The sequence below is a fragment of the Zonotrichia leucophrys genome, chromosome 2 (genome assembly GCF_028769735.1).
Source record: "Zonotrichia leucophrys gambelii isolate GWCS_2022_RI chromosome 2, RI_Zleu_2.0, whole genome shotgun sequence".
Taxonomy (NCBI): domain Eukaryota; kingdom Metazoa; phylum Chordata; class Aves; order Passeriformes; family Passerellidae; genus Zonotrichia; species Zonotrichia leucophrys.
The window spans coordinates 60,549,799-60,572,973 of record NC_088171.1 but is presented as its reverse complement, the minus strand read 5'-3'; the positions used below and the strand labels follow the sequence as shown (position 1 = coordinate 60,572,973).

At 39.7% G+C, this 23,175-nt stretch overlaps 1 long non-coding RNA gene across 1 annotated transcript; it reads left to right on the top strand.

Moving 5' to 3' along the window:
• Window positions 1-8,913: 8,913 nt before the first annotated feature.
• Window positions 8,914-19,764, top strand: LOC135443171 (uncharacterized). The gene is made up of 4 exons (XR_010438857.1): window positions 8,914-9,049; window positions 10,889-10,964; window positions 19,141-19,235; window positions 19,393-19,764. It is a non-coding gene; the product is annotated as an uncharacterized LOC135443171 (long non-coding RNA).
• Window positions 19,765-23,175: the final 3,411 nt, after the last annotated feature.

Genomic DNA, 23,175 nt, shown 5'->3' with positions numbered 1-23,175 from the left:
TTCAGGACTCAAGACTGTCTTGAGATTTCACTTTCCTTCTGTAGCATTGAGTGTGTCATTTAGCACTGATGAAATTCAGTTACAGGTCATATATTGTATGAACATCTTTTTTTCTTTCTTTCTGGAATGAAAAGTGTCAATTGAATTAATGAAAAGTGCTGCAGTGTAGCTATTGTCTAAATTACTCCTTTTTAAACAAAAATAAACAACCAGCTTTGTTGAATGAATTGATGAATTTTCACTGCAAATCTCAGAAAATATCTTGTGGGTTTATTTATTTGTTTTTTTTTTTTTTTTTAATTAGCTGTTCAAAATTCTTTCAGGCTTCTGTTAAACCTCTTTGGAAGAGCAGGAGAAACAGACTGTAATATTGAAGATAAGCACAGATATTTCTGTATTTTTTAATATCTCCTCAGTGTCAGTAAACACTAAATCAATAGTGTTGCATGTTGTTGTGGTCCAGTTAGCGAGAGATGTATCTGCCTGAATTAAGGTTCAGTCAAGACCATGTGTCCAAGCCAGTAATACAGGTTTTATTTAAAAGTAAGTGTGAGGTAGAGAGATAGAAAGAAATAGAAAAGACAGGAAGGGGAGGGAGGGAGGAAATGATCAAGCAGAAGACAGTCATCACCCATGGGATCTAACTGCATCCCATTAGTCCTTCCTCTCCTTGCCTTCTCAGTGGTGAGGGTCCCCAGGTTGTTAAAAGCTTTTCACTATTTACACATTTTAGCAAAAAAGGATTTAATGCTCATTGACTACACAGCTTTCTTATTGTATTGGTTCAATGAGTCCCTCACTTCTATTGCTGATTAGTCCATTCTCAGTCTTTATTTTCTTTTGGTTTGGTGGCTTTTTTGAGTTGGTGGGTTGTTGAGTCAGTGTTTGCACTCTCTCTCTGCCAGAATTGCCTTTTATCCAGCCTGAGCTGATTTCAGCATGGTTTCTGGTTGCCTTTTCTTGTGGCCCATAAATTCTGTATTCTCTGCATCCATTTTCAGTGACACATTCTGCTTCCCCAGCTTTGTGTATCTCCTCCAGCTCTGCTAACCCCCCGTAGGTCTGAGATGACATATGGACCACCTTTATCTTATCTCAAAGATCTCTTATCCCATCATGGTGGCTTAATTTACAGACCAAGTTCCAGGTATCCACAAAAGCAAATTTAGAGAGAGGCTTCAGGGGTCACAGATGCCATCCATCCCACAGATCTTTTTTTGACTGGTGATATGTGTATGAGCACTTCTTTACCCATTTATTTGCAGTGGGAATTTCTACCTGGATGCATTAGCCAAATCGCACCTCTGCCAGGACTGAATTAATGCTCTATAGTCACTTATCTCCTGGCAAAGTCTTTCTGTGACCTTAACAGTGTTTGAGGCTGGTAATGTGCTCTTTAAGCCCTTACATGTGTCTTTATAGAAGCTTGTTAATAAGGTGTTTTAATACAAGTGAGTTCAGTATCATTTTAGTCTCATTTAAAATAATTTTTAACCCTCTACCATGAATAGGTGGTAAATTGCAAGGTACAAACTTCACGTTAACAGCAAAATGATGACTAGGAATATTTACTTTAGTGGTTAAACAGAGAAAACTGTAAGAAAGTCTTGAGAGCAACTGCATCTCTAAATAAATAAAATACTGTGGGACTGCTGCCATCTTCTGGGATGTGAGACAAAGACATGTTACTTCAACACAATTAAATAATTTGACTTGCAAGACCAGAAGAGACTTAGCTTTTTAGATATAGAATGATCAGAAATTATTGCAGGTTGGCTCAGTGACACATGGCTTTCTGTCAATACCATAATCGAATTCCTCACCATTCTCATAATTTGACTTGCAAACACTGGGTTAACATCATTCTGTAAGTACAGCAAATTGTACTCCTGTAATTTAAGCTGTGGGGAAGCTGCTTGTAAGCACTTGTTGCACTCTACATCTGAAACGTTTCTCAGAGTAATTGCCTTGGAGAAGAGTAATTTTTTTTTTCATTTATATCACTCCGATTGAAGTGGCTTCTCATGGTTCATGGCTAGGGCTTACTGAAGTACTGTGATAATACAAACATATAATTCAGTAGATGTGTGTGAGTAATGCTTGTTGTAATAGCTTTACTGCACACTTAAGTCTTGTTCTGTTTTTTGAAGGGCTCCACTCTAAATAGAGTGACAGGATGATTCATTTGCTCATTTTCTTTTATATTTGCTGTGTATTCCGTGTGCTTGTTTAGCCTGTAAATCAGTTGCAAAGAGAGAACGTTTGAATTTGATAACCAGCAAGAAAAGTATGACTGATCTTGTTAAGAACGACAACAAAGGATTGTTTTCTGTCTCCTCAGGTGAGAATGATTCATTATCAGGAGGCAAGTATGAAGAAGTTGCCTAGCACCAGGGTTGTTAGGGACAGATAATATTTCAGGACCTCAAAATTAAATGCAGTAAGAACTCTTCATTCTTCTCTAAAGGTATAACACGCCCTTTTAAAAGCAAACTACAGATCCTGCCCAACCTAAAGGTCCTGCACAGCCACCTACTAGAATAAGCTGTTTAATGCACATACCTGGTCTTGAAGGGTATCAACACTTATGCCCACTCTCTTAAATATTAGCCTGAGGCATAGATAAACCTGGAATGCTTTCAATTTGCCAGTTTCTTAGCATTTTTTATCTCTACTTCAGATTGGAAGCTTCCCAACCAAAATTTTGATCTCCTCCTGGGGATTTTATTTTGGACAACATATGCAAACATACATAAAATATTAACTGGCCAAAACTCTATAACTCTATGCACTGTGTGTGTGTGTGGTAAGGGAAAAAGTGCATGTGACTAGCCCCAGCATAGCAGGATATATGGGAACTGGGATGGCCTTTGGGACAGGGCTATCAAAATGCAAATTGTGTAATGCTTGGCACCTTGCCTTGGATTTATCTTTACTGTTAATACTTGCCATCAGTCTTGTTTCTCCAGCACCTGACTGTTCCTCTAAGAAAATACTTCTGCCCTCTCACCGCCTCTAACTTGTACAAAATGAAATTGTACTCTTGGGGCAGCCAAGAGTATCTACCTGTTGGGTCAGCTGAAATAAACCAGGTCTTGAAGAAGTCCCCTATGCTGAGGTGGGACAGCTGAGAAAAGCTGTTAATTTCTCCCACCCTCTATCAAAATCTCTATACTTATAGAATATTGAAAAGGTCTATCACTGTACAAATTTATAAAACAACACACAAGAATAAGCTAAAGGCCATATATCAGGACAGTAACAAAATCAACAGCTATACAGTTCTATCAATAGCTATACAACTTTAATCACATCAATCACTACTCAACTTCATAAAGTAACATGCAAGGCTAAGATAGAGTCTATATGTTCCCATCACCCACATGTTTCTGCTGTCTCCCTTGCACTGCTAATTCTACCAGCTCTAATGCATCAAGAACTGCTGGGGATAAGCTCCTGGAAGATTACAAGGAGGGATCACCTTTAATACATCAAAAAGTGGTGCCAACAGCACATTCAGTAATGCCAATAATGGCCTGATCCAATTAATTGTACTAAGCAATTTTTGCAAGTCAGTCAATATTTGTATAAAATGCAGAATCATCACCATCTGCAGTTCAACACTTTCGTCTAAGACTTCCATTCCCAGAGACTTCCAGGGAGCGTGTTGCTGTACACCCTTGAGTCAAACAATCACATGCCCTCAAATGAGACTACATAAGGACAGATTGTAGCTACCTGCCCATCAGGATTAACAAGACTCAGAGATACTGTGTGGAAGGGGCTGATAGCTGGTCTGCAAGCTAGAAGACTTGGTTGAAAAAGAGGCTGATAAGAGTTGTGTTTAACCCTGAAAGGAATTCTACCAGGGTCATCAACATGGAAACCAAGAAGTAAAGAAGATAAGCAAGGGGGGCCTGCAATTGGACATTAGCTGCAAACAGCGGTGGAGAGCACTCTGGAGACCACCGATGAGAACTGTGTTGATTTGTTGTGACCAATGAATAAGTATAAACCTTCTGGAAAGGTATAAAAGACAGCATACTGTTAAAATAAACAGAGAAGCCTTCTGAAATGCATGGTGTTCTGCGTATTGTGACTGTCTCAACAGTGACTCTGGTGATCCCGACCTAAATGTGATTGAGCTGTGGGGTCCACAGCAAGAGACGGGGCCCAGTGTAGCTTTGAGAACAGCAGCAGAGACACTGGCAGTCCAGACCAGACTGATTTTGACACCTGGGATACAGGTGAGCCACTGTGGACATTATGGGGAACAACCTATTCTCCATATTCTTCACCTATCCATTGAAAATAGACTGTTTTGTCTACTTGGAAGGCTTTGTTGAAGAGAAAAAGATATTGAGACTACTGATTCTGCTCTTCATAGTATGCTACTGTGGACCAGGTCACAAGACTTTGGGATGTGTTGGCAAAGGGGAACAAGATGGCTGCTGAGCTGGCTACCACCTGGAGACTTTGAAAGAATGGAGAATGGAGCAGGACAGGAGAAAGCAGGGAGTGGGAGGAGAATTGGAGAAAAAAAAAAAAAAACCAAAACAAAACCACCCAATGTTAAGTCTGATATCCCTCCTCTGTGCAGCAGTTACCTGAATTAAGTGCCAGCTCAAAATACGCTACTCCTGCACAGCAGTTGGCTGAAATGACTTTAAAAGAGCAGCAAACTGAACTGTCTGCCCATTGCCTTCCCCCACCCTGCACAAACAAATGACACCATCAATGCTACATCTTCCCCTACCTGATAGTTATAGTGAGGATGATGAAATGCCAGTGACAAGAAAACTTGAAACTAGTGCATGAATCTCTGTTGCAACCCCCATAATAGATCTAAGCCTGCTGCTCCCTGGACTTTACCCCTCTATCAAGTGACTTCCTGACACCCTTTACAATTTTGGGAGCACATTAAAAAGAAGGCAGCCGAAGTGGGGGATTGGGATTTATTAGAAAAAATATGTCCACCAAAAATGTTGGAAATGCAGAATGTCAATGTGAATGTTGCTTGTAATGAGCCTGACTTCTCCTGTTTTCAAAGTGGTTCCTAATTCAGGAAAAAGTGATTGTCATCAAGTTTTTGCATGGTAGGTTGTGCAAGACCCCCAAACAAAGGTGGCTAAGTATGGTATTAATTCTCCAGAATTAATGCAATAATTTGTGTTATTAATGCTGGTGTGCTTGCTCCCTATGATATCATGCATCTTGCCACAATTTGCTTTCAGCCAGTACAATATAGTATATTTCAAAATATCTGGAGACAATTAACCAAACAAATAGCTTTGAATTACATGCAATTAATTCAGCAGGACCCTTGTCACACTGTGGGAGTTGATACCCTGTTAGGCAATGGACCTTTTCTAACCCAGAAGTACAGACAAGGTGGGACCCTCTAATTTTGGCACTGGCTCAACAATTAGGTATGAGTGCCTTAATAGAAAAAATGTCAGCCCCTTCCACACTTCCACAGCACTGGACCTCGGCAACTGTCAGTTGTTTCCCCAACTCCTGCCACTGCTGCAGAAATTACTGTGGGCCAAATAAAAGGCCACTGTGTCTTTGAAATAATAGTGACATCAGCTCCTGTCTTAAGTCTATCAACAGTATTCACTTGGGGGTGGGGGGGGGGGCAGTGGATGGGGGTAAAGGGCAAGGGTGAAAACCTCATGCAAGTTTTAAACAACATTTTCTATTAGATCTAGAGTCAGTGACCATTTAGGTCCCAAGACCTTGACAGTGCCTGTAGATCTGAACCATCCAGCTTCTCTTTCAAGAGGTTCTACACTAGGTACCTGTGGTGCAAAAGGTATCAGCAACAGGGGCTTCATAATGAGACACCACAGCTTTCTTATTATCTTTCATCACTTTTCCTGTTTCCTCCAATGACCTATTTCTGTCTATTTTTAAGAGACTAAATAATCTAATTCTGCCTCTTGCCAATATCAAATATTTACAAATGCATTATAGTGATTCAAATTCCCGATTCCTCTTGCCTTTAACTGAAATACAGGGTTTTATTAAAGATGCTTTGGATCAGTCATAAGTGTAAGCCTCCTTTTGTAATTAAACATTTTAGAAGAACAATGCAATCAAAAAGAAAATGGGAATATTCTGTGGCTCGTTTCCTTCCTTATATTATTATTCACCTGTCAAATTATGTGTCTATATAAACATATACATATATACAGCAGTTGAACAATATGAGTGTTCACACCATGGCACAAATCTGCCCAAGACAGTCCACATCAATAACCAGTAATGTACTTCACCCATATCCCCAAGGTCCAAAAGCATCCAACAGTATTTCATGTACCTTGCTGTTGCCTATGGTGACTGTGGCAGGTGTGATGATACCCAGTCCTGCACTTCCCTTGGTTCTGGCACTGAGTACATGGCATAAGCTTGGAAGGGGTAGCTGGACCTATTCCCAAGCCTCTGGGGAGCAGGGCTTGGCCCTTGCTATCCAACTTAGGATAGCACTGTTTGGCATAGTGTGCCCGTCTTCCACAGCATACACACAGCCAGACAGGGTGCAGACAGGGTGCGCCCTCTTGTTCCCGGGCACCGAAAAGCCACCAGGCTGATTAATTTCTCTTGAAATGCCCTCTTTGACCACATTGAAAACAACTTCTGGAGACTTGCACAGCTGCAGTAACCAGTTTTGTAACCTGCTCCATTTGATATTTTGTTGCCTTGACTTTGCTGCAAGCCTCAATCATACCTGCCAGAGCAGGATTCTGCAGTGGCATTAAGGCTTGCCTACACTCTGTATTAGCATTATCCTGAGCCAGTTGTAAAAGCAAAGTCTCTTGGGCTGCTGTGTTATCAATTTGTTTCTCAATTGCCTCTCTAAGGTGATCTATAAAATCGCCTAAATGTGATATATGGCTTACTAGGCTTCTGTTTAATCATAGTCTATGACTGACATGGAGACCCCATACCCAGCACATTCTGCATAGCAACAGACAGGAGCTCTTTTCCTTGCTGTAGCACTAAGGGGTGCAGCCTGGCTCGGAGCTGCAGAGTGTTATTTGGAGGGTCTCCCATGAGCTGGGGCAGACCTGCTCCAAAGTAAGAGTTTGGAGAACACTCCTGAGAGTGTTTTAGATTACTTGAGGTGACCTCAAGCACTAACTGTCTCCACTGTGTCTCAAAAGCCAACATCTGATATGGGGAGAAGCAAATCTGTGCTATCTGCCAACGATCAAAGGAGGTTAACTTGTTAGTAAAGATACCTCGCAGCATAGACTGACCGAAATGACAAATAAATCCATGCTACGCTACCATGTTTCTTGAGTCTTTGATCACACACCCACTCATCCAGGCTGTTGCCATTATTTCAGATCAAGTGACATGCTAGAATCTGATTCGCAAAGTCTAACTCCCTCACCTCCTGTGCTTGTTCATACAATTTTTCTCAAAATCTTTTTGGATCTGCCCCTCTTACCAGAACTTTCACTGGCTCCGGTGCAAGTATTTCCTGCAGCAGAGGAGTGGTTGGCAGACATCTTGCTTCCTTTAACCCTGCTGACTCCAATGAATTGATCAAAACACGCTCTGGTTGTGAGCAGGATTCACCATCGGCTTTTGCCAGAAGGCAGTGGGCTCGCCCATCTGCAGCCTCAGCGTAGCCTTCACCACAGCAGTTCTCTGGCTGTAGAACACAGACAGGAGCCATTGGATGTGGCTGGTACAGCCCCACTAAGTCTCCTCAGGGCTGTCCACACCCTCTCTGTGGCAGCAGCGCACAGAAGCAACTCCTGGTTATCTCTCCACTGCTCATGCAGCAGCAGAGGTGGCTTGTCAAGGGGAGCCACAGCAGCTGGCAGCCTGCACAGGCTCCTGGCCACCGCCCCAAAAACCTCTGTGGGCCACTGCACTCGTGCAGGCAGCGGGGTCACAGCAGCTCCACCATGGCCAGGCTAGACCAGAACCACTTCCTGAGACCGTGGAATTTTGACACCAGCATCTGGGGGAAGAGGGCAATTCCCAGGTGATACCATCAGGATAGGACACTTCACAGAAGGAGCAGTCATGGAGAGAGGAGGAGACAGAAGAGTCATGGCTGCAGCAGGGGAGTCAGCTGCTGGAGTGGCAACTACAACTGGAGCTGGGGGAGTGACAGCAGCAACTACTGCTCCTCTATTGTCCTATATTTGTAATAAGTTATCCCAAACTGCACACAAGATGTAAGCAACCCTGCAGCTATCTCATTCCCCAACACAGCTGTATCCCACAGTGCTTTGCTTCTGCCCATGTTTCAACAAATAAGACAGTCCATGCATTCATACTTATGCTGTTTCATCCAAACCAAAAAATCAAAATGTGTAGCAACCCTTCCTTACAGTTTTTTCCTTTCCTCTGTAGAATTTGCATCAGGACATCCAAGATGGACTCTTCCTCTGCCAATATCTGAGCCCCCATTTCTAAATTCCGAGCTGCTCATCTGGGGGTAGTGTCCTTGTTTGAAAGTTTCCCACTCGGTTCTTCAGGCTCTCGCATGGCTCAGTTCTGCTGGGCCCCACTATCTTACTGCTCTTAGTTCCACATTCATCTACTGAAATCACCTTGGAATGACACCAGGGTCCCCAGATGACAGAGGTGAAGGCACAACTGACACCAAACTGATTCAAGCATTAGTATTTTATTACTCTTCAGTACAACCTTTTATACCCTTCATCTTACATGCCTTACACCTGTGTGCCCTCTGTACCCCTTTGTCACTGACCTGTGCACCTGGGCACTCCATGTCTCATTAGCCTCAATGCTGGTCACCTGTCCTGCACAGCTGTAGCCCATTGGGGATGAGGCTTGGCCTTAGCCCCACTCCCAATCACCACAAATTGTGTGCCTACATATCTACTTATTATAACAGCTAAAATACAGCCTGGGAGTTCTGAGGTAGTTTATTGGTCGTGCATTGCTGTTTATATTGTGTAGAACTCTTATCCATGATACCCCAAGCTTATATAATACGTTGATAAAAAGAGCTAATTTTTTTTCTTTCATTGCCATGGAAATCCACAGAAAATGGGGTCAGGTCAGTCTTCTGTACTTTTAGCATACTACTTGATAAAAAATTTATTTAATATTTATAATTCTGCATTCACACTACTTGCTTAATTTTTAGCTGTGTTTGACTGGGATTGTTAAACATGAGAAATTTGACAAAAGAGAAAAAGTGACCATCAGCTTTTAGTTCAAGCGCTACTTTTTCTGTAGTAAACAGTATTTTGTAGAAGATTGTTTTCATAATTCTATGAAAACAACCTGTCATCTGTCAGTCAGTGTTATTCAATTTGTGTCCATGCCCCTAGGAAACACGAAATACAATTTAAATAAGTACAGCAGTATAATTTATTTATTTATTTATTTATTGACTTACTATCTTTGAATCTTATGCAAAGCTATTCTATACATTCTCATGTTAATGATTATGCTAATGTTTTTGCCAGTTATAGCTTTGCTGACACCATTGTTTTTATGTAGAGCGAAGGAATTTATTGCTTCAGGCTGCCCCAACATGTTCTCATCTCTGTACAGTAAAGTGATGTTACTTTTCACTGTACTTTGGTTGCCAAGTGGAAGATGTGGAGTGTATAAAATCATTTAGAGATGACCTTTGAGCTGTTCATGGGAGTGTAGAGCATAACAATTTACAAGTCATTATAAACATAATCAAATCTTAAATGTATTGTTCTTTAGGTTACATTGTAGAAACTCCTTGTGCTTACCCACAAAGTAGCAGAAAGAGGTGGGTGGAGGAGACTCCAAAAATTATCCTGCCGGGTTGCTCCCAGGCCCTCACAGGAGCCATAAGCCCATCAAGAGCCAGCGTCCACAAGCCCAGAGGAGTACATGGATACTCAACAGCAGTCAGGACCCCAAACTGTGGATTCAGAGTAGGGGACACCCTGCCTGGTCCCTCCCTGGGCAGCCCCAGGAAAGCCTCAACCCCGCTGTGCTAGGATGACACACATTGTGATGAGTCACTTCTGGGGCACCTTTTGAGCTGTTACCCAGGAAAACAGGGCACATTATGGGAAACAAGGCAGTGCATTTTGGGACTGCAAAGGACTTATTATGGGGTGCTTAGGAGACAAACCAAAGGTGAGGAAAGGGAGAGATTTAGATGATTTTGGGAGGAATGAGATTGGGGAAAGCAGGATGGAATAAGAGGTCTGGTTGCATGTGCACTTCTCTGGCTATGACCTGCTCCTCATTAGTCTGTCTTCTTACTAAAACCCTTTCTTACACTTCTCCTGGATGAAGGATTCTCCATTTGGTATGAGGGAGTGGGATTTGGGAGGATCTGGATGGCAGTGACTGGAGTCACATCATGGGTCAGGATTGCCCCTGTGTCTTTGTGCCAGCCACTGCAGGTACCAGGGTGACTGAGAAGCAGTGTCAGCCCCTGGAATAGGACCATGGCCACAGGGGTGTATGCTCCTGGTGCCAGTGGCTGGACTGAGCACCAGGTGTGCAAATAAATGTGTGTGCATTACCACAGGTCAAGTGTGACCAGACAGGGAGTAGCTGAAATGGCTTGGGATCTGTGGGTGCCTCTGAAGATGAGACCACGGTGGGATGGGCTATCAGGAGAGTCCCAGCTGGGGAGATTCTCCTGTGTATCACAAAGTGATCTCTGTCCTGCTAAGGGCAGCTTCTGCTCATCGACTGGTGCTTCTTTTTCCCTCATCTTTGAATTATGCCAAAAAGCAGAGGTTTGTTCAGACCGCAGATGAATGAGCAGATTAGTTAGAAAAATGAAGTGGGATTTTTTTTGGTCTGGGAAGAAATGGAAATCTTACTGCTCTTTCCCACTAGAGGTCTCTGCAGATAACGCTGAAAAACCTGAAAATCTCTTTGCCACTGACAGGGCTGCTGATGTCGCTGTTTCTGTGCAGACAACTGCTTGCAAGACAGAGGCTGTACAGACACTTTATAATCATAATGTAAGTAGATCTAATTCCCCCAATATTGATAAGTGGTAATGTTTGACTGATTTTATTCTGTGATATTACACCAGGTGAGGCTCTCAGCTGATGTCTTTAGTTAAAAGGACTAATTCAAGTTTCATAATTACAAGAAAACCAGAAGGACCAAACAATAGAGAGTTTTAAAAATTAATAGTGATTCCTCTTTGGTTTCATAAGGATATTCACCCAAAGAAAAAAATCCTTTACTCCTAATAGATCCCAAAATCACTACCTTTTAATTCTGCTCATTTTAGCAGAGTTACTGGTGACTTGAACTGCATTTACTGGTTCTTCCCTTTTTCAAATTTCTGTAATTGCATTTGTTTGTGTGATGTCTAAAATATGGCTAGCCATCTGTGAAAAATAACTGACATTAAACACACTACCAAAATTCACATTTATTTAGATAAAGCCTACTTTGTTTAAAAGAGCATTGTAAGGTTGAATATGGACACAGGTAGCAACAGACTGCTGCATACTTTGGGAAGATGGAATAATCTTTCTCTTCAGAACTGAAATTTTGATTTCCTCTTTATTACTATATGCAAATATTCTGTTTTGGGTTTAATTTCCAGAAATGAAAACTTTACCAGATTTTCTAAGCTGCCTCAAATTCAGGCTTGCTAAGTAAGCAACAGAAATGAGCATGCCCTGCATAAATGGGACAGAGTAATACTCTAAGCACACAACAGAGGGAGAAGTAGTAGAGCAAAATTTCTCAGGGATAAGTAATTTGCAAAGACCCTTTGGCTATGTTTAAATGGTGAGGCTGCTGCGCTGACTTTGCACACAACTAACAGCTGGGTGCATTTGAACAACTCCCTGCCGTGCCTGTTCTGCCTTGGTTTCCACTGGAAGGAAGGTTGGATGTGCAGGCTGAGGACAGATGGACCTCAGGAGCCCTGAGGGAGGCCATGGAGCACATCCAGTGATCAGGTTTGATGTAGATTTGACACTTCTGAGGCAACTGCAGAGAAGGCAAGAAGAAAAATCCTTTCTAATACAGCATCAATCTAATTAATGTTGTGGAGGATTTGGGTAGTGAGTAAAGAGGTTAGATACAGGGACACAACCTCCTGTGGAGTCTGTGATTGCAGAACAGCTTGGAAAGAAACAAGTCCTCACTTTCAGATACTTTCAGCGAGCCTCAAGAGCTGGCGCTCTGTGAGCAGGGTCTATCGGAGTAGCGGACGTGACCAGAATACGGTGACACAAGACCTGGGACTGCAGGGCTTTGGAGCACATATTGCAAATAAGCTGTGTTAGTCTACTCCAGCAAAGAGAAAACTCTTTTACAAATGGTCAGACTTCTCTGCTGCCTCTGGTTCAGAGCTTGCAGTTTCAGGTTTCCTATCAGCACAATAGTTTGAATTGCTGTGCAGCATTTTTTCCTGCTATGACATTAGATACATTCAAGTTACTCAATGACTTCCAGCGTCTTTATCTTGTTTTCCTCCTTTTGAGCACAATTTTGTATAGAGGAAATCTGCTGTATTTTGTGTGTCAACAAGGATCATAGAAGTATACGACACATTTAATTTCTGTATTTGTAGAAATCTTGCTACTACTAATTGACAAAATACTACTTTACATTCTGGAAAGTTTTGATATAATTAAGTCTCAAAAGAGTGGAGAAATATAAGCTTGGACCTGTGCCAGAAAGGGTTGTGGGTCATGGAGTATCTCATCCTGTCTATAAAATAAGAGATCTGATTTTGTCCTTGAGGGTGTCCTCTGGGTTCATTGAGCTGGATGTGGATGTGGGGACCTTGCATGATCCCAGTGGTCCCCTTCATTCCCAGAGCAGTCTAACTACCAAAGGCCAGGCTTAAGGCTGGGGGTAAATGGAAATTTGAAGTGGATTTGAAGAATTTCTTCAAATTTTTCTGAAATTTGAAGAAAAATGAAGTGGATTTCTTCAGTTTTATTATTGCTGTAACTCCAAATTAAATGGTAAGTATTTTACAGGGATTATCAAACAAAATCTGAGCATTTCCTATTGACCATACATTCATTAATATATTGTATAGGAGAATAAAAGTCAGCTATTACTGTCCTCAAAGGATAGAGCTACTGTCCTCAAAATCAAAATGAACCACAATTAATTTAATGCCGTGGAAATGACAAAAGTGCAAATAATTTTATTAAATGATGGGATGTTTTACACCCCCATACAGTAAAGTATTTAAACTAAACTATAAAAGAAGGTGTCTTGTTCCATCGGATACTCACAGCTTTTAAGGTAAATGTTATTTAAGTATTATCCTGAAATACAGCCACTGAGCTGCATCTATGCACCTGAAAAAGATGTAGGCATTTTTTTGCAAATAATAGCAAATTGCTCTGAAGGTTTTGAAGTGGCATTATATTGCAATGTTGGCTAATTTTGAAATATCTTTTTTACAAAGATTTATGCAATATCTGATGCAGAGTTAGAATCCTCCTGTAGCAATATGCAGCATTTCTTCATTTTAAATATGTATATTCATATTACTTTTTATATATGTATGTGCCACATTTTTCTTCTCATTAATGAAGTTTGACAATTTGTGACAGGACAGAAAGGGAATTCATTATATTTAGTAATAGAAAACCCATTTCTCATTTTTCAAGAACCAAGCAGCTGCAATGAAATTGCCTAAACCACTATATCACAATTCCCCACCTTTGTGGTTCTTAAGGTCACCCTCAAGGGTCTTCAATTTCCTTATGTTCACAGCTTGGCACCTGGTAATTTTCTGAATCAGAAAATATAAGGAAGCTATATATTTTTATTCTAAGAAGGATTTTTTTTTTTATTTGAGAAGAAATAAATCTGTCAGGTTGAAAATATTAAAAAATCAGAAGCTTGACTGTAATAATCACAGCAATGTCAATGCCAATTTTGTTTAGAAAACTTTGGAATGAAAATTTTCTGCATGACAGAAAAACTTTCCTTCTTCCTGAAAGGAGTTGTCAATGTGTAAGGGAAACAGGGTGTTATTTAAATAATCAATGGAGTATAAGAGTAATTTATGATAATAAGATTGCCAGGCACCTAGCATTACTTTTCCTTAAAAAGTTGCTCAGTATTCTGGATGTCGACAACTCCAGTGGACTATAGCAGCTGAAATGAAAGAATTTTAGTTGTTTAGATTAAATTTAGAGGAATTTTCTCTATATATAAAACTGTTACATACTTTGTATTCCAATGTTAATTATTGAGGAAATGCAACAATAGGCAATAGCAGAGAATTAAATTGATTTCCTAAAGAATTTCTTCAGACAGTCTCCAGGTTTATAAATTCCAGTAGCATAAATTGAGAAAAATACATTATTTGGGCTCTGCAATGTGATGAAAGAAGGTGGTGTTTGATTTTTTTTCTGACCTAATTTCTACTGAAGATAAATTTTTTTATTCTTTCAGTGTATGACTTGAAATAAAGTACAACAAACATTTATCTTCCAGTTAAATGTGAGTAGTAGACATTCTGAATATGAAGACAGTGATTAAAAGCAGCAAAAATTTGATAAATAATGAGTTGAAAAGCAAACAGCTTTGTATTTGTTCACTCTGTTGCAATTCAAGCTGATCCAGAAATTCAGTCATAAGCACTACCATATTGTTGTAATCAATGGCACTACTGACAATGCTGCTCAGCATCAGGTTTGTGCTCTTCTTGTCCTGCCCTGCTCTACCCAACCAGCTCAGCCCTGCTAGGACTTGCCTTCGCTCAATTCCTCTGTTCCCAGTTCTAGGTCAGCACCTTCAGATCCTTAAAGAAAGATGTCTGAATTGTGTAAATAATCGAAATAGAGGAAGCAAGGCAAATACGTGAAATGAATAAAGTTTGTTTGTGTGTTTGGTTTTTTTTTTCCCTAGTTTGATAAATAAAAGAGCTTTCCACAGCTCCATCCAGGCAATATAGAATTATTTGCACAAAAAACACAGTCATTTCAGTACTGTGATTAATACACAGATTTTCTAAGAGGCTGTGGAAAACACCTGAGGAATATTCCACTAGCTTATGGTTCTTATGAAGAGGACTGAAGCAGTGCTCTCAGCATATCTTATTTCTCAGTAGGGTTAAGTTGGCACTGAAATACTGAGAATTATCTTTCATGGATGTCTGCAGCTATAGCAATAATCAGGTAACTCTCAAAGTAAATAGCAGGTAAATTCATTTTCTATTACTTCTGATAAATTCCATCAATATCTTGTTTTATAGTGTTTGTACTGCATAGGGCTTGCCAATATAAACTATTCTTACAAAAAGCCAATTTTAAATACTAGAACAAACTATTGTATTACAGTCTAAAGGGATATGATTAAATAATATGATTTGCACAAATGTTTTAATCCTTCTGAATGTACCCTGTGACATAATTTATCTCTGAAATGCTCACAATTTGAGTTATGGAGGAATTTTTCCACGTATATATGTACAAGAATTGAAATCAGAAGCCATCTCATCTGTGGGGGTTTTCTTTGTTATACATCTTACTGAAGGGAGCAATCTCCACAAACAACTCTGTTTTTCTTCAAAATGAAAGTTCATTTTTGGCAATATCTTTCAAAGATAATCTTTCTGTATCCTTGTCTGTGAAAGTGAATTTTATGGGACATGCTAGTCATACCATTACAGTACAGTAGGAAAACTAGCCTGTTCAATATGTATCTATAAATTTACTGGTGCAACTAGTTTCAGGCTGAAAAAACAAGATAAAAACAAACAACAGCAACAACAAAAAGCAAACATCTGTCCTTCTCAAGTTTTTCTATGGCTTTAAAAAGATATTGCTCCTTATTTAACACATATATTTGATAACATATTTTTCCTTGAAAATCATTAACTGTCTCTTTTGCTTAATTTTCTATTATTTTACCTTAATGGCTTTGTTTTATTCTGAAAAATGTAAAAAGGTTTGAATTCCTTGTGCTTCACTGATGAAACTTAGTTGAAGCAAGCTACAATGCAGAATAACAGCTTTGATTTTTATCAGTTTGAGATGTTATAATTATTGCTTTTGGGAGAATTTTAAAAAGCATTTAAGAAAAGAAGTTAAAAGGAAAACCATTGTTATATTTCAGAGTTGCTGCTGAGCATCTTTGAAGTGCAATGGGAAGCCTTTTTTGCTAAGAGTATCATTATTGTAAGGGTCATTCTGCAGAAGTGTGTTGTGATTAAGGCCCCTATAAATCCAGATTTGGAGATGAGATCACTAATGGTGAAAAATATGGCAATATCACTAAGTCTTAGCAACATTTAAGTTCACAAAGGCTGATTCAGAATTATGTGGTTGAATTTCTGTTGCTATTGTTTTGGATGTTTTGCTGTTTTGGATGCTGTCCTGTTAAATCCCCAGGTCTACTATTTTCCAGCACTGTCAGCTGCACGCTTGCACACTTGAAACTCTTATAATCCTCTGTAACTCACTGGTGCTCCAGGTCAGCTGTACATGAAAACAGCTAAGCATGTAAATATATATCTCATCACTAGATGTCCTCCTCTCACACAATTTCTTCTCCTCAGTTAACAAACTGATGATACTGTGTTTAAAGAAGAGACCTAGAATCATGTACAGCAATAACAGATGGCCAGTGCCAGCTCATGTAGTCACAAATGACCCATTCCTGAAAAACAGCCCCAGGGTAGGTCAGAAGAGCTCTGCAGTTATGAAACATGTTCTATTGCCCATGTATTAGACCATTAAGGACTGCAGAGGAACTCCCTATCACTGCACATGGTGCAGAAGCAGGACAAGCCCCTTGCTGGTAACTTATAAAATCACAGACTGCCTGAACGTCTAAGTCTGATTGTTTCACTAGTAATATTTTGGTCACCCCATGCACCAGTTTTATGGTGCTTTTTGATCACAGATGCATAAACCCTCGTGAAAATTTCTTGCTTAAGTGTTGTGTGGCCAGTGGCCCACCTTTTCTTTGCTGCTGAGGAAATGCAGGCCGCCTTTGCTGGTGTTTAATGCGCTGTAAGCTGGGCTTTTGGTTTATTTTTCCCAGAGGGTGTTGTATGGATAGTCATCCATAGAAGATCCATATAGAAGAGGATCAGTATCCATAGCAAGCAGGAAAGAGTGATCTGCAGGGTGTCCTGTTGCCACAGTGGCCCAGGCAGTTTCCCTGGTGAGATCCAACCAGTCTGCCTTGTGCCTGGGGTGGTGGCTGAAGGGTCTAGGGGGTGGGATGGAATTGATGTGTGGAGGCAGTGAAGAGGAATATCCATATAATTTTTCCCGGGACTTACAGTGGTTCCTGACTCCCTTGCCACAAACCATTGAAATGACATTTGCATCTTAAAAACTGCTGCATTACTCAAAAATGCATTTAAATGCTGGTGACATAAAAGAATACCAAAGTAATAGCTGCAGGACATGCTGGTTGTGGAAATGTATAGCTTGAGAAGTTGAAGGATACCCTGGACCTGGAGGAAGAGTGATATTTTAAAAAGCTTTTGCTATTTCTGTAACATTGGTACTGAGGGCTGGGTTGATGTTCTGGGGCACTGGACAAACAGGGGTTTTGGATTTTCTCAGAGACTTAAATGTGACATGTGAGACAGTGCATTTCACAGCATGTTTAAAGATACTAAAATAAGTGGGGTACATGACAAAGTGAGCAAAACATTTTGAGAGTGCTTCCTGATTTTTCTCACTTTTTTACTCTCTCCATGGTATCTCAGAAAGAACTCTTTCAACAAAAGACAGACATGCAAAGCCCAGTCTGAAATACTGGGGCATGAGTTCATAGGTGAGGTTATATTCTAGTTGCTCATATTTTCTGAGGATTTACTGGTATTTTCAAAGGCTTTTCAATCTTTTTTCAATAAGCATGGTACAGAGGTTTAATTATGGTAGTGAAGAGCCATATAGTTATCTATCTTTAGTGCCAGATTCTACAGGTGTTCGCTGAGGTGTGATTTTCAGACCACTACATGTAGCTTCATTAGTTTTCCTAACATATATCTTCATAGCTCATAGCTGTCTACAACAGGTACGATATTTTGCTTTATTTTAGGTTGAGACATTTTCTGAAGAGATGGAAATAGATGGGGTTTTTTGGATGTTTTGGATGTTTTTTTGAAATAAAACTGTTACAGAATTGCCCAACTAGAAGGAGTCTTTTGTTCAAAGACCACTCTAGTAACCCAAGAATAGAAGGGATAGAATTGCTCATTAGCATCCAGGCAAACGTTCTTGGAAGGAATGGGAAAACATGAGAAGAAGTCTGTGTGAAGTTGGGGAAAAGAGATAAAATTAATTCAAGAATGATAAAAATGTTAGTAAAAGAAATTAGTATTTTTGCGATGGGACGCACATCTTTGGGGGTATTAAGTCTTGGTCTGCAAAGTCCGGCCTTACATAACCTCTATCAAAAAGAGATTTCTTACTCCAAATGGAGTAGTAGTTCCCAAACTGTTGCTTAGCAATATCCTGTGGAATGAAACATAGGGCCTGCAGCATATATGGAAAGGTCCCCAATCATTTTGATTAACCTCCTCTAAACCTGGGATCAGCCAGAGAAGGCCTTACAAGTTAGTTGTTCAAAAGCACAATGTAATAAATCTGTGTAGTATCACTGGTTTTGCTTTTGATTCAATTTCTAAAGTTTTAATTTATCCTTTTTATTTCAGTCTATTCGATCTCTTGTATTTTACTATGCCCCTCACTGACAGATTTAGGGACCCACATGCTGATGTTGTGTCAGAACTGAATATCACACTGCTTTACAGTATTAATCATTACCTTATTCATTATAATTAGAGTGGGGAATAAAACCTACAACAATAAAATCCCAGCAGTGCTGGAATTGAGCACTGAGCGCAGTGAGGCATGAGTGTAACTTCATGCAGAATTGTGTTATTCGCTTCCCCACCAGGTTTGAGTATTTTAGCTTCTTCTGTCTCAGTTGTAATCTTCAGCCACTCCTGCCTTTTCAGCCTTTATGAGTGATTAATCACACAGCTGCCATGGTCCTAGTGTGGTCTCTAGTATCTCTGCTTTTTCCATTCCTGCAAGGTTCTTAGATGTTTCTGTAATGCTTCTAATGCTCATTAGCTGAAGGTTTCCCTCGGACTCCTCTTCATGTTTTAGAACAAAGTTTGTTACCAGAACAAAATTGTTTCCCCTAAAAAGAATTCCAATTCTCTTTCAGATGTTTTATAATGAACACAAAGCACAATGGGAAAAATAACCCACACAAAGTGATGAGAAGAATAACCTATTTGGGATTTTTTTTGAAGAATAGAGGTAATGAAGAATTAGTTTTCACTATGCATAGGCTCAAATTATTTTGTGAAAGGATATTAGAAATAGTTGATAAAACATAAAAATTCAGTTTTTGGCCCAGAGCACCATGCTGGAGATGAAATATGTCTCTTGTGTTCATCCAACTCTATTATTTTAGTATCAATGACATGAATCCCAGAAGGCACAGGAAGAAATTGGTGGCAGACACACTGTCCCTTCAGAGACCACTGGCTCTTTTTCCAGATGTGTAAGAGAAACTGGAGGCATCTGCTGGAATCTTCTGGATAGTGGCTCTGCATCTGACCTATGTCATGTCATGTCTGCCACTAAAGATTGTCAAAGCTGTGTTTTCCTCTGCCTGGAACTGCAGTGTCATGGATGCAGAGAGACAGAAGCATTGTAAATTGTTTTCTGAAAGACCCTTTTCAGCTCCATCAGTGATAATTTTCTGGGTATGGTTCTCAAAGCCTGTCCTGTGTCTAGAAGACATTCCATTAATACATGTTTTTGCGATCAGCCACATTTGCTTGCTAAAAATAAAACTATTTCTATGATTTATTTGAGTTACATAAACAGAAGTTTCCTCTCTGTCTCAGTGTTGTTGAAGTACTGAAAATTGCTTTAGCTAGTTTTCATTTTAATCTTTGCTCTGGTTTTTTCCATTTCAACCACCCATTCTAAACTGACCAGTTAATTTTCTGAGCTTCTACTTGTTTGTATTTAATAGGATTATGATGCAGTTTTACAAAATATCTTCTCTACAGTGCAACATCTCTGAACAGACAGTCATCTGAAAACAGGCAACAGTAGCAAAGGAAAATGCCCCACAAGAATTGCTAGTGTTGTTGTATGACCTATTTCCCTAGTTTGATCTTGAGATATGACAGCATTTTACAAAGTGAAGGTAAACATTCTTGGAAAAGGTGCAAAGTATTCTGACTGTATAAGACTTGAAATTAAATGCTGCACTGAGTATCAGTGCAAAGATTTCAAATACGGCTTTTTTTTTCTGATTGTGTTTCTCATTTCAGTTAATTATGTTGATCCTTCATGTCCCTGGATTTGTTCACACTTCAGTCCCTGCTTTCAGTGTGTATGATGTCACATCACCTGTCTAACAAATGGATCTAAAAGCTCCCGGCTGGCTGTAGTTACACTTCCCATGCTGGGCAGTAAGACAGGGAGCATTATAGCTGGAGAGTCAGTGTTCAAATGCTGTAGGCCTCAGGCATCTTCTTTCTCCCCATTCACCTCTCCTTCTCTCCTTGCTGCCATCCTTACCTTCTCCACAGGTCACAGACGCAGCCCAGAAATTGTTCACAGTTCTAAAATTCCAAATACAGTATTTTAAATAGTGGAGAAAGGCTGTGAGTGTTATGGTACATAGTGAAAATTGTTCAGTTCAAAAGACTAATACTCTTAAGAACAATGAAGTACTGTATTCACAAGTTAAAACAATTTTAAGTGTTTTTTGTTTTGAGGGAGAAAGACTTATTTTATTTATTGGCCAAATATATTCAGAGAAAATTTTAAACCTTATTACAGAATCACAGAACCACAAAGTGGGTAAGGTTGAAAAAGGACCACAGACGTTCATCTTGTCCAAGTGCAAGTATCTACAAATAAAACAAACAAATCAAACCAAAACCCCACCAAAACACTCTGCCACCCCACTTTTCCATAGTGGAGGCAGTAATGTGGGACTGACTGGACCTTTAATCCTACTATAATCATATTCTGTACTTCAATATAGAGACTCAATACAATTATATTGACAGCATTTTATTGCTTAATTTTTCCATGTTGCTTATGGAATTTTGATGACATACTTAATTTCCATTTCTCATTTAAAAATACAAACAAATGCTTAATATGGCAATTATATCTATTGAAGAAATGTACATATAGATATTTCTCATTCTGGTAGTAAAATGTTTCTTTGAAAAATGGAAATAATTAAGTAATGGGTTAAGTTTCCAAGAGTCATAGAAAAATTTTCATTGGGTAAGCACTTCAACTCAGTTTGAAGTCTTTATAAAGGATGATCTACTTTAGTTACAAGTAATTTTGCTGGTGGAGGAATTGCTGGGTAAAATTTTATTTCTTTGTTATCTAGGCAGTCTGAGGGAATGAGCACAATTCCAGTCTTTGGAACATTAATGAGTCCTTGCTTCTTAACAAAATCAATTGCACTTCTGCAACCTTTTTTATAATGAAATAAAAGGGTTTTTTCTTCCATAGATGGAGCAGATGGCAACAGAGCAGAATAATGACAATTACAGCCCTCCCCCACACCTCCTCCTTTTCCTTTTAAGTGGTGTTTGCCACTTGTAACTGGTACAGGTACAATCAAGTAGAAAGGGCGAATTGCTAGAGAAAAATCAAAATATATCGAAAAAACTCTTCTAATCCATGAAATAAATCAATTACTCTAATGCTGTCTTTCCCCTGACATCCCAAAGACTCTCTTGCACTTGTGGGGAGCAGGATACATTGCAGTTCTGCTACAACTTATGTGGCGACAGAGACCTGAAAAAATAAGAATAAATTTTGTTATGGTCAAAAAAAGTCTTGGTCTGATGTCTTGGAATGCAGTGAAATGTTTTATGTCATGCTACAATTTCAGGAATTTACCCTTGAAAGTATTGTGTGCGAGTGACTGTATATTCCCATGGTAGCAGACCAAAAGCTCTAGGAATGTTGGCAGGAAGTGATAACATACTTATACACATACACTTTCCAGTTTCTGGGCTGGAACAGTCTTTTCTCAATTTATTTGAATATATATATTAATAAAAATTTTCTTAATGATGGTGAAGAGTAGAGATAGTGGAAAGAAAACGTTTTAATTTGTGATGAAGTGCTTTTTGCTAATTGCTTGAGTTCGTTGTCGCAGAATTTGGCTGCAGAGGGAAGACCCTGATGTGAATCCTGGCACTCCGGTGTCTCATTTGGGGTTTACTGGGAAGTGAAAGTGCTCCAGGCTGAGTGATGGAGGAGCCCCACCTACAAACTCTATTCTAAGGCTAAGCAGATAGTTAGCCAAGAAAATGAAGAATTTAAAGGGGAAAAACATTGTGACTCTGCTCTGCCATTTGTTGCACTTATGGAATTTTAGAAAATCACAACAAACATGCTGGTTGTTAGGAACATAGTATGTGTGCCCTTGGTGAAATACAAGGTCCAACCACATTCTACAACCATAGAGAGACCAATGTACCCAAACCAGGCTAAGGTGTAATGTGTGTGCTAAAACCTCAGAACAAGTTGGCCATTGCATATGCAACACCCTTCCCAGCTCTTCTGGTGTGGTTGGGAGTGTGATGTTGTTAAATCCTCTGTAGGAAGTTCCATGCTGTGTCCATTAATGAAGCAGCTGCTGGTCCCTTTCATAACATTAGTTGTAGCTCAGTTTCACCATAATGGAAACTCTTCTGGCTGTAATGCTACTTAGGCAATGGACAGTTTAAGTCCATTTAATGTATATTTTACTGCAAGAATGAACTTAGCAGCCTTTCAGGCAAGCCCAGAATTAGCAGGTGAGCCCAGGAGTGCCAGCCCTTTTCTGGGACCTGATAAATTCCAGTGGTATTAATGTTATTGTTGTATGGAGCTACTTCTGGGTTGAACTGAACACTGTGTTATCCCAGTTGGCTTTGACTTCTCACTAGGAAATCGCAGACATGTGTGATTCCCTCCCTCACACTTTGTATGTGAGACTAACAAAAGGTCTTTGACCCCAGCACGGTCATGGCTGGGGTAGTTTGTTGTGTATCCAGATCAAGGACTTACAAAAATAACAAGAGTGGGTATTGACAAGGGTTTGTAGTTTGCTAAAAGCTAAATGGTTTTCAGTTCTGGCTGTGTGTACCATAAGTTGGAGTTAATTTGGAGTTAACAGGGTATTTGGTGGTTCTTGTCCCTTTTAGGAATAGTGAGG